Here is a 12559-nt window from a genome sequence, read left to right on the forward strand (position 1 = left end):
AGACCGTCCTTTGCAAGGCCACCAGAGACAACATGTCTGACACATAGTCAACGGCTGGAAAGGATGATACAGGAGTATCTCCAAATGAACATTGATGCCATGACTTTGCAAATGGAGCCTTGCTCATTTTGGGCTTCAAATCTTGAAAAATGGCCAGAGCTCTCCAGTTACGCCTTGGAGATTTTGTCGTGTCCAGCTGGCAGCGTTGTCTCTGAGCGTGTCTTCAGTGCTGCTGGGTGTGTGCTGACAGATAAGCGCACGCGTCTGTCCAGTGACAATGTGGACAGACTAACGTTCATCAAAATGAACAAGTCATGGATCCACAAGGAATTTACTACCCCTGTGTCATCCTGGGGAGAGTAAATGTGTCGCCCGGGGACCAGGGGGTACTCAGATCCGGGCCACGGGGTCACTTCTGTGGGTATCACGGTGGCGTGACCCGGTCTGTGATCCCAGGCTCCACAGTAAAAGAGGGTTTGTTAAGGGAGATTGTCCGTGACGCCACCCACGGTTGTGGTCATTGTGGACACCACCGCTGCTCTTTATGGGGATCCCGGGAGCGATGGTATGGAGCAGCTAGATGTTAGTCCTCCCCTCCGTGGGTAGGGGGTTGGTTGTCCCGGGGCCCGGTGATGGGGTAAGCAGGGATCAGGGCGCAGTGCTGCGGTGCGGTGCCTGAGGGCACGGGCGTACTCACAAGTAGTTCACACAGAGTCACTGGTAACTAGGAATTGCCGGTGTCCGCAGCCCTCGGTACGGGGTGTTAGTGTCCCACACACGGTGCAGCAGCTCCTGTTGTTTCCCTGCAGCCAGGTGCCTTTCTCTCCACTCTCTTCCTCTTTCTCCTCAGCCGGGAACGGGGAATACACTCCCCTGCAGTGATCCGGGTCACCCAGGTACCGGGGGGCCACTACCCTGCCCGGCTACCTCTGGCCCCTTCCTCACTCGCAGCCTGTCCCGGCCCTCTGGGAGCACGCTTCACTTTCAGCCTGGGAGCTACAACTCCAGGCTTCTCTTCTCTCTGTCTCTCCAAACACTCTGCTCCAGCCCCTCCCCTCCGCTCTGCTTTCCTCTTACCTTGGGGACTGTGGTTTGTCTTGCTGCACCGGTGTGGGATCAGATTACCAAGGAGGATTAACTCTTTCTGTGACAACCTGGCTTTGCCAGGGTGTCACATAAATGCTTGTGGATTTGGAATGTGCTTGATGCAAATCAAAACATCCTGTTTGCAACTAGGGCCCAAGTGCTGCCACTGATGGGGTGTCTGTGTGGCCCAATTTTTGGAAAAAAGGGAGACTCCGCTTGGAGTAACCCTTGCTTGCTGTGCTTTTTAAAAGGAGCCAAGATGAACAAGTCATGGTTCAGCAAAGACTTTGCTAACTACCCCGGGGTCATCCTGGGGACGGTTAAGGATGGCGTATTTTTGAATGTGCTTGATGCAAATCTACCTGTGAAGTGTACAACTGGGGCACAAGTGCTGCCACTGAAGGGGTTAGTGTCTGTGTGGCCCAATTTTTGGAAAAAAGGGAGACTCCGCTTGGAGTAACCCTTGCTTACAGTGTTTTTAAAAAGGAGCCAAGATGAACAGAGCTGGGATCAGGAAAGACTTTGCTACCTACCCCGGCGTCATCCTGGGGACGGTTAAGGATGGCGTATTTTTGAATGTGCTTGATGCAAATCTAGCTGTGAAGTGTACAACTGGGGCATAACTGCTGCCACTGAAGGAGTTAGTGTCTGTGTGGCCCAATTTTTGGAAAAAAGGGAGACTCCGCTTGGAGTAACCCTTGCTTGCTGTGTTTTTTAAAAGGAGCCAAGATGAACAGAGCTGGGATCAGGAAAGACTTTGCTACCTACCCCGGTGTCATACTGGGGACGGTTAAGGATGGCGTATTTTTGAATGTGATTGATGCAAATCTAGCTGTGAGGTGTACAACTGGGGCAAAACTGCTGCCACTGAAGGGGTGGGTGTGTGTAGGGCCCAATTTTTGGAAAAAAGGGAGACTCCGCTTGGAGCAACCCTTGCTTACAGTGTTTTTAAAAAGGAGCCAAGATGAACAGAGCTGGGATCAGGAAAGACTTTGCTACTTACCCCGGTGTCATCCTGGGGACTGTTAAAGATGGCGTATTTTTGAATGTGCTTGATGCAAATCTAGCTGTGAAGTGTACAACTGGGGCACAACTGCTGCCACTGAAGGGGTGGGTGTGTGTGGGGCCCAATTTTTGGAAAAAAGGGAGACTCCGCTTGGAGTAACCCTTGCTTTCTGTGTTTTTTAAAAGGAGCCAAGATGAACAAGTCATGGTTCAGCAAAGACTTTGCTACCTACCCCGGTGTCATCCTGGGGACGGTTAAGGATGGCGTATTTTTGAATGTGCTTGATGCAAATCTAGCTGTGAAGTGTACAACTGGGGCACAACTGCTGCCAATGAAGGGGTTAGTGTCTGTGTGGCCCAATTTTTGGAAAAAAGGGAGACTCCGCTTGGAGTAACCCTTGCTTGCCGTGTTTTTTAAAAGGAGCCAAGATGAAAAAGTCATGGTTCAGCAAAGACTTTGCTACCTACCCCGGTGTCATCCTGGGGACGGTTAAGGATGGCGTATTTTTGAATGTGCTTGATGCAAATCTAGCTGTGAAGTGTACAACTGGGGCATAACTGCTGCCACTGAAGGAGTTAGTGTCTGTGTGGCCCAATTTTTGGAAAAAAGGGAGACTCCGCTTGGAGTAACCCTTGCTTATAGTGTTTTTAAAAAGGAGCCAAGATGAACAGAGCTGGGATCAGGAAAGACTTTGCTACCTACTCCGGTGTCATCCTGGGGACGGTAAAGGATGGCGTATTTTTGAATGTGCTTGATGCAAATCTAGCTGTGAAGTGTACAACTGGGGCACAACTGCTGCCACTGAAGGGGTGGGTGTGTGTGGGGCCCAATTTTTGGAAAAAAGGGAGACTCCGCTTGGAGTAACCCTTGCTTACAGTGTTTTTAAAAAGGAGCCAAGATGAACAGAGCTGGGATCAGGAAAGACTTTGCTACCTACTCCGGTGTCATCCTGGGGACGGTAAAGGATGGCGTATTTTTGAATGTGCTTGATGCAAATCTAGCTGTGAAGTGTACAACTGGGGCACAACTGCTGCCACTGAAGGGGTGGGTGTGTGTGGGGCCCAATTGTTGGAAAAAAGGGAGACTCCGCTTGGAGTAACCCTTGCTTTCTGTGTTTTTTAAAAGGAGCCAAGATGAACAAGTCATGGTTCAGCAAAGACTTTGCTACCTACCCCGGTGTCATCCTGGGGACGGTTAAGGATGGCGTATTTTTTAATGTGCTTGATGCAAATCTAGCTGTGAAGTGTACAACTGGGGCACAACTGCTGCCAATGAAGGGGTTAGTGTCTGTGTGGCCCAATTTTTGGAAAAAAGGGAGACTCCGCTTGGAGTAACCCTTGCTTGCCGTGTTTTTTAAAAGGAGCCAAGATGAACAAGTCATGGTTCAGCAAAGACTTTGCTACCTACCCCGGTGTCATCCTGGGGACGGTTAAGGATGGCGTATTTTTGAATGTGCTTGATGCAAATCTAGCTGTGAAGTGTACAACTGGGGCATAACTGCTGCCACTGAAGGAGTTAGTGTCTGTGTGGCCCAATTTTTGGAAAAAAGGGAGACTCCGCTTGGAGTAACCCTTGCTTATAGTGTTTTTAAAAAGGAGCCAAGATGAACAGAGCTGGGATCAGGAAAGACTTTGCTACCTACTCCGGTGTCATCCTGGGGACGGTAAAGGATGGCGTATTTTTGAATGTGCTTGATGCAAATCTAGCTGTGAAGTGTACAACTGGGGCACAACTGCTGCCACTGAAGGGGTGGGTGTGTGTGGGGCCCAATTTTTGGAAAAAAGGGAGACTCCGCTTGGAGTAACCCTTGCTTACAGTGTTTTTAAAAAGGAGCCAAGATGAACAGAGCTGGGATCAGGAAAGACTTTGCTACCTACTCCGGTGTCATCCTGGGGACGGTAAAGGATGGCGTATTTTTGAATGTGCTTGATGCAAATCTAGCTGTGAAGTGTACAACTGGGGCACAACTGCTGCCACTGAAGGGGTGGGTGTGTGTGGGGCCCAATTTTTGGAAAAAAGGGAGACTCCGCTTGGAGTAACCCTTGCTTACAGTGTTTTTAAAAAGGAGCCAAGATGAACAGAGCTGGGATCAGGAAAGACTTTGCTACCTACCCCGGCGTCATCCTGGGGACGGTTAAGGATGGCGTATTTTTGAATGTGCTTGATGCAAATCTAGCTGTGAAGTGTACAACTGGGGCATAACTGCTGCCACTGAAGGAGTTAGTGTCTGTGTGGCCCAATTTTTGGAAAAAAGGGAGACTCCGCTTGGAGTAACCCTTGCTTGCTGTGTTTTTTAAAAGGAGCCAAGATGAACAGAGCTGGGATCAGGAAAGACTTTGCTACCTACCCCGGTGTCATACTGGGGACGGTAAAGGATGGCGTATTTTTGAATGTGCTTGATGCAAATCTAGCTGTGAGGTGTACAACTGGGGCAAAACTGCTGCCACTGAAGGGGTGGGTGTGTGTAGGGCCCAATTTTTGGAAAAAAGGGAGACTCCGCTTGGAGCAACCCTTGCTTACAGTGTTTTTAAAAAGGAGCCAAGATGAACAGAGCTGGGATCAGGAAAGACTTTGCTACTTACCCCGGTGTCATCCTGGGGACTGTTAAGGATGGCGTATTTTTGAATGTGCTTGATGCAAATCTAGCTGTGAAGTGTACAACTGGGGCACAACTGCTGCCACTGAAGGGGTGGGTGTGTGTGGGGCCCAATTTTTGGGAAAAAGGGAGACTCCGCTTGGAGTAACCCTTGCTTTCTGTGTTTTTTAAAAGGAGCCAAGATGAACAAGTCATGGTTCAGCAAAGACTTTGCTACCTACCCCGGTGTCATCCTGGGGACGGTTAAGGATGGCGTATTTTTGAATGTGCTTGATGCAAATCTAGCTGTGAAGTGTACAACTGGGGCACAACTGCTGCCAATGAAGGGGTTAGTGTCTGTGTGGCCCAATTTTTGGAAAAAAGGGAGACTCCGCTTGGAGTAACCCTTGCTTGCCGTGTTTTTTAAAAGGAGCCAAGATGAACAAGTCATGGTTCAGCAAAGACTTTGCTACCTACCCCGGTGTCATCCTGGGGACGGTTAAGGATGGCGTATTTTTGAATGTGCTTGATGCAAATCTAGCTGTGAAGTGTACAACTGGGGCATAACTGCTGCCACTGAAGGAGTTAGTGTCTGTGTGGCCCAATTTTTGGAAAAAAGGGAGACTCCGCTTGGAGTAACCCTTGCTTACAGTGTTTTTAAAAAGGAGCCAAGATGAACAGAACTGGGATCAGGAAAGACTTTGCTACCTACCCCGGTGTCATCCTGGGGACGGTTAAGGATGGCGTATTTTTGAATGTGCTTGATGCAAATCTAGCTGTGAAGTGTACAACTGGGGCACAACTGCTGCCACTGAAGGGGTGGGTGTGTGTGGGGCCCAATTTTAGGAAAAAAGGGAGACTCCGCTTGGAGTAACCCTTGCTTGCTGTGTTTTTTAAAAGGAGCCAAGATGAACAAGTCATGGTTCAGCAAAGACTTTGCTACCTACCCCGGGGTCATCCTGGGGACGGTTAAGGATGGCGTATTTTTGAATGTGCTTGATGCAAATCTAGCTGTGAAGTGTACAACTGGGGCACAAGTATTGCCATTGAAGGGGTTAGTGTCTGTGGGGCTCAATTTTTGGAAAAAAGGGAGACTCCGCTTGGAGTAACCCTTGCTTACAGTGTTTTTAAAAAGGAGCCAAGATGAACAGAGCTGGGATCAGGAAAGACTTTGCTACCTACCCCGGTATCATCCTGGGGGCGGTTAAGGATGGCGTATTTTTGAATGTGCTTGATGCAAATCTACCTGTGAAGTGTACAACGGGGGCACAAGTGCTGCCACTGAAGGGGTTAGTGTCTGTGTGGCCCAATGTTTGGAAAAAAGGGAGACTCCGCTTGGAGTAACCCTTGCTTACAGTGTTTTTAAAAAGGAGCCAAGATGAACAGAGCTGGGATCAGGAAAGACTTTGCTACCTACCCCGGTGTCATCCTGGTGGCGGTTAAGGATGGCGTATTTTTGAATGTGCTTGATGCAAATCTAGCTGTGAAGTGTACAACTGGGGCACAACTGCTGCCACTGAAAAGGTGGGTGTGTGTGGGGCCCAATTTTTGGAAAAAAGGGAGACTCCGCTTGGAGTAACTCTTGCTTACAGTGTTTTTAAAAAGGAGCCAAGATGAACAGAGCTGGGATCAGGAAAGACTTTGCTACCTACTCCGGTGTCATCCTGGGGACGGTAAAGGATGGCGTATTTTTGAATGTGCTTGATGCAAATCTAGCTGTGAAGTGTACAACTGGGGCACAACTGCTGCCACTGAAGGGGTGGGTGTGTGTGGGGCCCAATTTTTGGAAAAAAGGGAGACTCCGCTTGGAGTAACCCTTGCTTACAGTGTTTTTAAAAAGGAGCCAAGATGAACAGAGCTGGGATCAGGAAAGACTTTGCTACCTACCCCGGCGTCATCCTGGGGACGGTTAAGGATGGCGTATTTTTGAATGTGCTTGATGCAAATCTAGCTGTGAAGTGTACAACTGGGGCATAACTGCTGCCACTGAAGGAGTTAGTGTCTGTGTGGCCCAATTTTTGGAAAAAAGGGAGACTCCGCTTGGAGTAACCCTTGCTTGCTGTGTTTTTTAAAAGGAGCCAAGATGAACAGAGCTGGGCTCAGGAAAGACTTTGCTACCTACCCCGGTGTCATACTGGGGACGGTAAAGGATGGCGTATTTTTGAATGTGCTTGATGCAAATCTAGCTGTGAGGTGTACAACTGGGGCAAAACTGCTGCCACTGAAGGGGTGGGTGTGTGTAGGGCCCAATTTTTGGAAAAAAGGGAGACTCCGCTTGGAGCAACCCTTGCTTACAGTGTTTTTAAAAAGGAGCCAAGATGAACAGAGCTGGGATCAGGAAAGACTTTGCTACTTACCCCGGTGTCATCCTGGGGACTGTTAAGGATGGCGTATTTTTGAATGTGCTTTATGCAAATCTAGCTGTGAAGTGTACAACTTGGGCACAACTGCTGCCACTGAAGGGGTGTGTGTGTGTGGGGCCCAATTTTTGGAAAAAAGGGAGACTCCGCTTGGAGTAACCCTTGCTTTCTGTGTTTTTTAAAAGGAGCCAAGATGAACAAGTCATGGTTCAGCAAAGACTTTGCTACCTACCCCGGGGTCATCCTGGGGACGGTTAAGGATGGCGTATTTTTGAATGTGCTTGATGCAAATGTAGCTGTGAAGTGTACAACTGGGGCACAAGTATTGCCATTGAAGGGATTAGTGTCTGTGGGGCTCAATTTTTGGAAAAAAGGGAGACTCCGCTTGGAGTAACTCTTGCTTACAGTGTTTTTAAAAAGGAGCCAAGATGAACAGAGCTGGGATCAGGAAAGACTTTTCTACCTACCCCGGTGTCATCCTGGGGACGGTTAAGGATGGCGTATTTTTGAATGTGCTTGATGCAAATCTAGCTGTGAAGTGAACAACTGTGGCACAATTGCTGCCACTGAAGGGGTGGGTGTGTGTGGGGCCCAATTTTTGGAAAAAAGGGAGACTCCGCTTGGAGTAACCCTTGCTTGCTGTGTTTTTTAAAAGGAGCCAAGATGAACAAGTCATGCTTCAGCAAAGACTTTGCTACCTACCCCGGTGTCATCCTGGGGACGGTTAAGGATGGCGTATTTTTGAATATGCTTGATGCAAATCCTGCTGTGAAGTGTACAACTGGGGCACAACTGCTGCCACTGAAGGGGTGGGTGTGTGTGGGGCCCAATTTTTGGAAAAAAGGGAGACTCCGCTTGGAGTAACCCTTGCTTACAGTGTTTTTAAAAAGGAGCCAAGATGAACAGAGCTGGGATCAGGAAAGATTTTGCTACCTACCCTGGTGTCATCCTGGGGACGGTTAAGGATGGCGTATTTTTGAATGTGCTTGAGGCAAATCTAGCTGTGAAGTGTACAACTGGGGCACAACTGCTGCCACTGAAGGGGTGGGTGTGTGTGGGGCCCAATTTTTGGAAAAAAGGGAGACTCCGCTTGGAGTAACCCTTGCTTACAGTGTTTTTAAAAAGGAGCCAAGATGAACAGAGCTGGGATCAGGTAAGACTTTGCTACCTACCCCGGCGTCATCCTGGGGACGGTTAAGGATGGCGTATTTTTGAATGTGCTTGATGCAAATCTAGCTGTGAAGTGTACAACTGGGGCACAACTGCTGCCACTGAAGGGGTTAGTGTCTGTGTGGCCCAATTTTTGGAAAAAAGGGAGACTCCGCTTGGCGTAACCCTTGCTTGCTGTGTTTTTTAAAAGGAGCCAAGATGAACAGAGCTGGGATCAGGAAAGACTTTGCTACCTACCCCGGTGTCATCCTGGGGACAGTTAAGGATGGCGTATTTTTGAATGTGCTTGATGCAAATCTAGCTGTGAAGTGTACAACTGGGGCACAAGTACTGCCACTGAAGGGGTTAGTGTCTGTGTGGCCCAATTTTTGGAAAAAAGGGAGACTCCGCTTGGAGTAACCCTTGCTTACAGTGTTTTTAAAAAGGAGCCAAGATGAACAAGTCATGGTTCAGCAAAGACTTTGCTAACTACCCCGGGGTCATCCTGGGGACGGTTAAGGATGGCGTATTTTTGAATGTGCTTGATGCAAATCTACCTGTGAAGTGTACAACTGGGGCACAAGTGCTGCCACTGAAGGGGTGGGTGTGTGTGGGGCCCAATTTTTGGAAAAAAGGGAGACTCCGCTTGGAGTAACCCTTGCTTACAGTGTTTTTAAAAAGGAGCCAAGATGAACAGAGCTGGGATCAGGAAAGACTTTGCTACCTACCCCGGCGTCATCCTGGGGACGGTTAAGGATGGCGTATTTTTGAATGTGCTTGATGCAAATCTAGCTGTGAAGTGTACAACTGGGGCATAACTGCTGCCACTGAAGGAGTTAGTGTCTGTGTGGCCCAATTTTTGGAAAAAAGGGAGACTCCGCTTGGAGTAACCCTTGCTTGCTGTGTTTTTTAAAAGGAGCCAAGATGAACAGAGCTGGGCTCAGGAAAGACTTTGCTACCTACCCCGGTGTCATACTGGGGACGGTAAAGGATGGCGTATTTTTGAATGTGCTTGATGCAAATCTAGCTGTGAGGTGTACAACTGGGGCAAAACTGCTGCCACTGAAGGGGTGGGTGTGTGTAGGGCCCAATTTTTGGAAAAAAGGGAGACTCCGCTTGGAGCAACCCTTGCTTACAGTGTTTTTAAAAAGGAGCCAAGATGAACAGAGCTGGGATCAGGAAAGACTTTGCTACTTACCCCGGTGTCATCCTGGGGACTGTTAAGGATGGCGTATTTTTGAATGTGCTTTATGCAAATCTAGCTGTGAAGTGTACAACTTGGGCACAACTGCTGCCACTGAAGGGGTGGGTGTGTGTGGGGCCCAATTTTTGGAAAAAAGGGAGACTCCGCTTGGAGTAACCCTTGCTTTCTGTGTTTTTTAAAAGGAGCCAAGATGAACAAGTCATGGTTCAGCAAAGACTTTGCTACCTACCCCGGGGTCATCCTGGGGACGGTTAAGGATGGCGTATTTTTGAATGTGCTTGATGCAAATGTAGCTGTGAAGTGTACAACTGGGGCACAAGTATTGCCATTGAAGGGGTTAGTGTCTGTGGGGCTCAATTTTTGGAAAAAAGGGAGACTCCGCTTGGAGTAACCCTTGCTTACAGTGTTTTTAAAAAGGAGCCAAGATGAACAGAGCTGGGATCAGGAAAGACTTTGCTACCTACCCCGGTATCATCCTGGGGGCGGTTAAGGATGGCGTATTTTTGAATGTGCTTGATGCAAATCTACCTGTGAAGTGTACAACGGGGGCACAAGTGCTGCCACTGAAGGGGTTAGTGTCTGTGTGGCCCAATGTTTGGAAAAAAGGGAAACTCCGCTTTGAGTAACCCTTGCTTACAGTGTTTTTAAAAAGGAGCCAAGATGAACAGAGCTGGGATCAGGAAAGACTTTGCTACCTACCCCGGTGTCATCCTGGTGGCGGTTAAGGATGGCGTATTTTTGAATGTGCTTGATGCAAATCTAGCTGTGAAGTGTACAACTGGGGCACAACGGCTGCCACTGAAGGGGTGGGTGTGTGTGGGGCCCAATTTTTGGAAAAAAGGGAGACTCCGCTTGGAGTAACTCTTGCTTACAGTGTTTTTAAAAAGGAGCCAAGATGAACAGAGCTGGGATCAGGAAAGACTTTTCTACCTACCCCGGTGTCATCCTGGGGACGGTTAAGGATGGCGTATTTTTGAATGTGCTTGATGCAAATCTAGCTGTGAAGTGAACAACTGTGGCACAATTGCTGCCACTGAAGGGGTGGGTGTGTGTGGGGCCCAATTTTTGGAAAAAAGGGAGACTCCGCTTGGAGTAACCCTTGCTTGCTGTGTTTTTTAAAAGGAGCCAAGATGAACAAGTCATGCTTCAGCAAAGACTTTGCTACCTACCCCGGTGTCATCCTGGGGACGGTTAAGGATGGCGTATTTTTGAATATGCTTGATGCAAATCCTGCTGTGAAGTGTACAACTGGGGCACAACTGCTGCCACTGAAGGGGTGGGTGTGTGTGGGGCCCAATTTTTGGAAAAAAGGGAGACTCCGCTTGGAGTAACCCTTGCTTACAGTGTTTTTAAAAAGGAGCCAAGATGAACAGAGCTGGGATCAGGAAAGATTTTGCTACCTACCCTGGTGTCATCCTGGGGACGGTTAAGGATGGCGTATTTTTGAATGTGCTTGATGCAAATCTAGCTGTGAAGTGTACAACTGGGGCACAACTGCTGCCACTGAAGGGGTGGGTGTGTGTGGGGCCCAATTTTTGGAAAAAAGGGAGACTCCGCTTGGCGTAACCCTTGCTTGCTGTGTTTTTTAAAAGGAGCCAAGATGAACAGAGCTGGGATCAGGAAAGACTTTGCTACCTACCCCGGTGTCATCCTGGGGACAGTTAAGGATGGCGTATTTTTGAATGTGCTTGATGCAAATCTAGCTGTGAAGTGTACAACTGGGGCACAAGTACTGCCACTGAAGGGGTTAGTGTCTGTGTGGCCCAATTTTTGGAAAAAAGGGAGACTCCGCTTGGAGTAACCCTTGCTTACAGTGTTTTTAAAAAGGAGCCAAGATGAACAAGTCATGGTTCAGCAAAGACTTTGCTAACTACCCCGGGGTCATCCTGGCGACGGTTAAGGATGGCGTATTTTTGAATGTGCTTGATGCAAATCTACCTGTGAAGTGTACAACTGGGGCACAAGTGCTGCCACTGAAGGGGTTAGTGTCTGTGTGGCCCAATTTTTGGAAAAAAGGGAGACTCCGCTTGGAGTAACCCTTGCTTACAGTGTTTTTAAAAAGGAGCCAAGATGAACAGAGCTGGGATCAGGAAAGACTTTGCTACCTACTCCGGCGTCATCCTGGGGACGGTTAAGGATGGCGTATTTTTGAATGTGCTTGATGCAAATCTAGCTGTGAAGTGTACAACTGGGGCATAACTGCTGCCACTGAAGGAGTTAGTGTCTGTGTGGCCCAATTTTTGGAAAAAAGGGAGACTCCGCTTGGAGTAACCCTTGCTTGCCGTGTTTTTTAAAAGGAGCCAAGATGAACAGAGCTGGAATCAGGAAAGACTTTGCTACCTACCCCGGTGTCATCCTGGGGACGGTTAAGGATGGCGTATTTTTGAATGTGCTTGATGCAAATCTAGCTGTGAAGTGTACAACTGGGGCATAACTGCTGCCACTGAAGGAGTTAGTGTCTGTGTGGCCCAATTTTTGGAAAAAAGGGAGACTCCGCTTGGAGTAACCCTTGATTGCTGTGTTTTTTAAAAGGAGCCAAGATGAACAGAGCTGGGATCAGGAAAGACTTTGCTACCTACCCCGGTGTCATACTGGGGACGGTTAAGGATGGCGTATTTTTGAATGTGCTTGATGCAAATCTAGCTGTGAGGTGTACAACTGGGGCACAACTGCTGCCACTGAAGGGGTGGGTGTGTGTAGGGCCCAATTTTTGGAAAAAAGGGAGACTCCGCTTGGAGCAACCTTTGCTTACAGTGTTTTTAAAAAGGAGCCAAGATGAACAGAGCTGGGATCAGGAAAGACTTTGCTACTTACCCCGGTGTCATCCTGGGGACTGTTAAGGATGGCGTATTTTTGAATGTGCTTGATGCAAATCTAGCTGTGAAGTGTACAACTGGGGCACAACTGCTGCCACTGAAGGGGTGGGTGTGTGTGGGGCCCAATTTTTGGAAAAAAGGGAGACTCCGCTTGGAGTAACCCTTGCTTACAGTGTTTTTAAAAAGGAGCCAAGATGAACAGAGCTGGGATCAGGAAAGACTTTGCTACCTACCCCGGTGTCATCCTGGTGGCGGTTAAGGATGGCGTATTTTTGAATGTGCTTGATGCAAATCTAGCTGTGAAGTGTACAACTGGGGCACAACTGCTGCCACTGAAGGGGTGGGTGTGTGTGGGGCCCAATT

Source organism: Anomaloglossus baeobatrachus, chromosome 4 (assembly GCF_048569485.1).
Source record: "Anomaloglossus baeobatrachus isolate aAnoBae1 chromosome 4, aAnoBae1.hap1, whole genome shotgun sequence".
NCBI classification, from domain to species: domain Eukaryota; kingdom Metazoa; phylum Chordata; class Amphibia; order Anura; family Aromobatidae; genus Anomaloglossus; species Anomaloglossus baeobatrachus.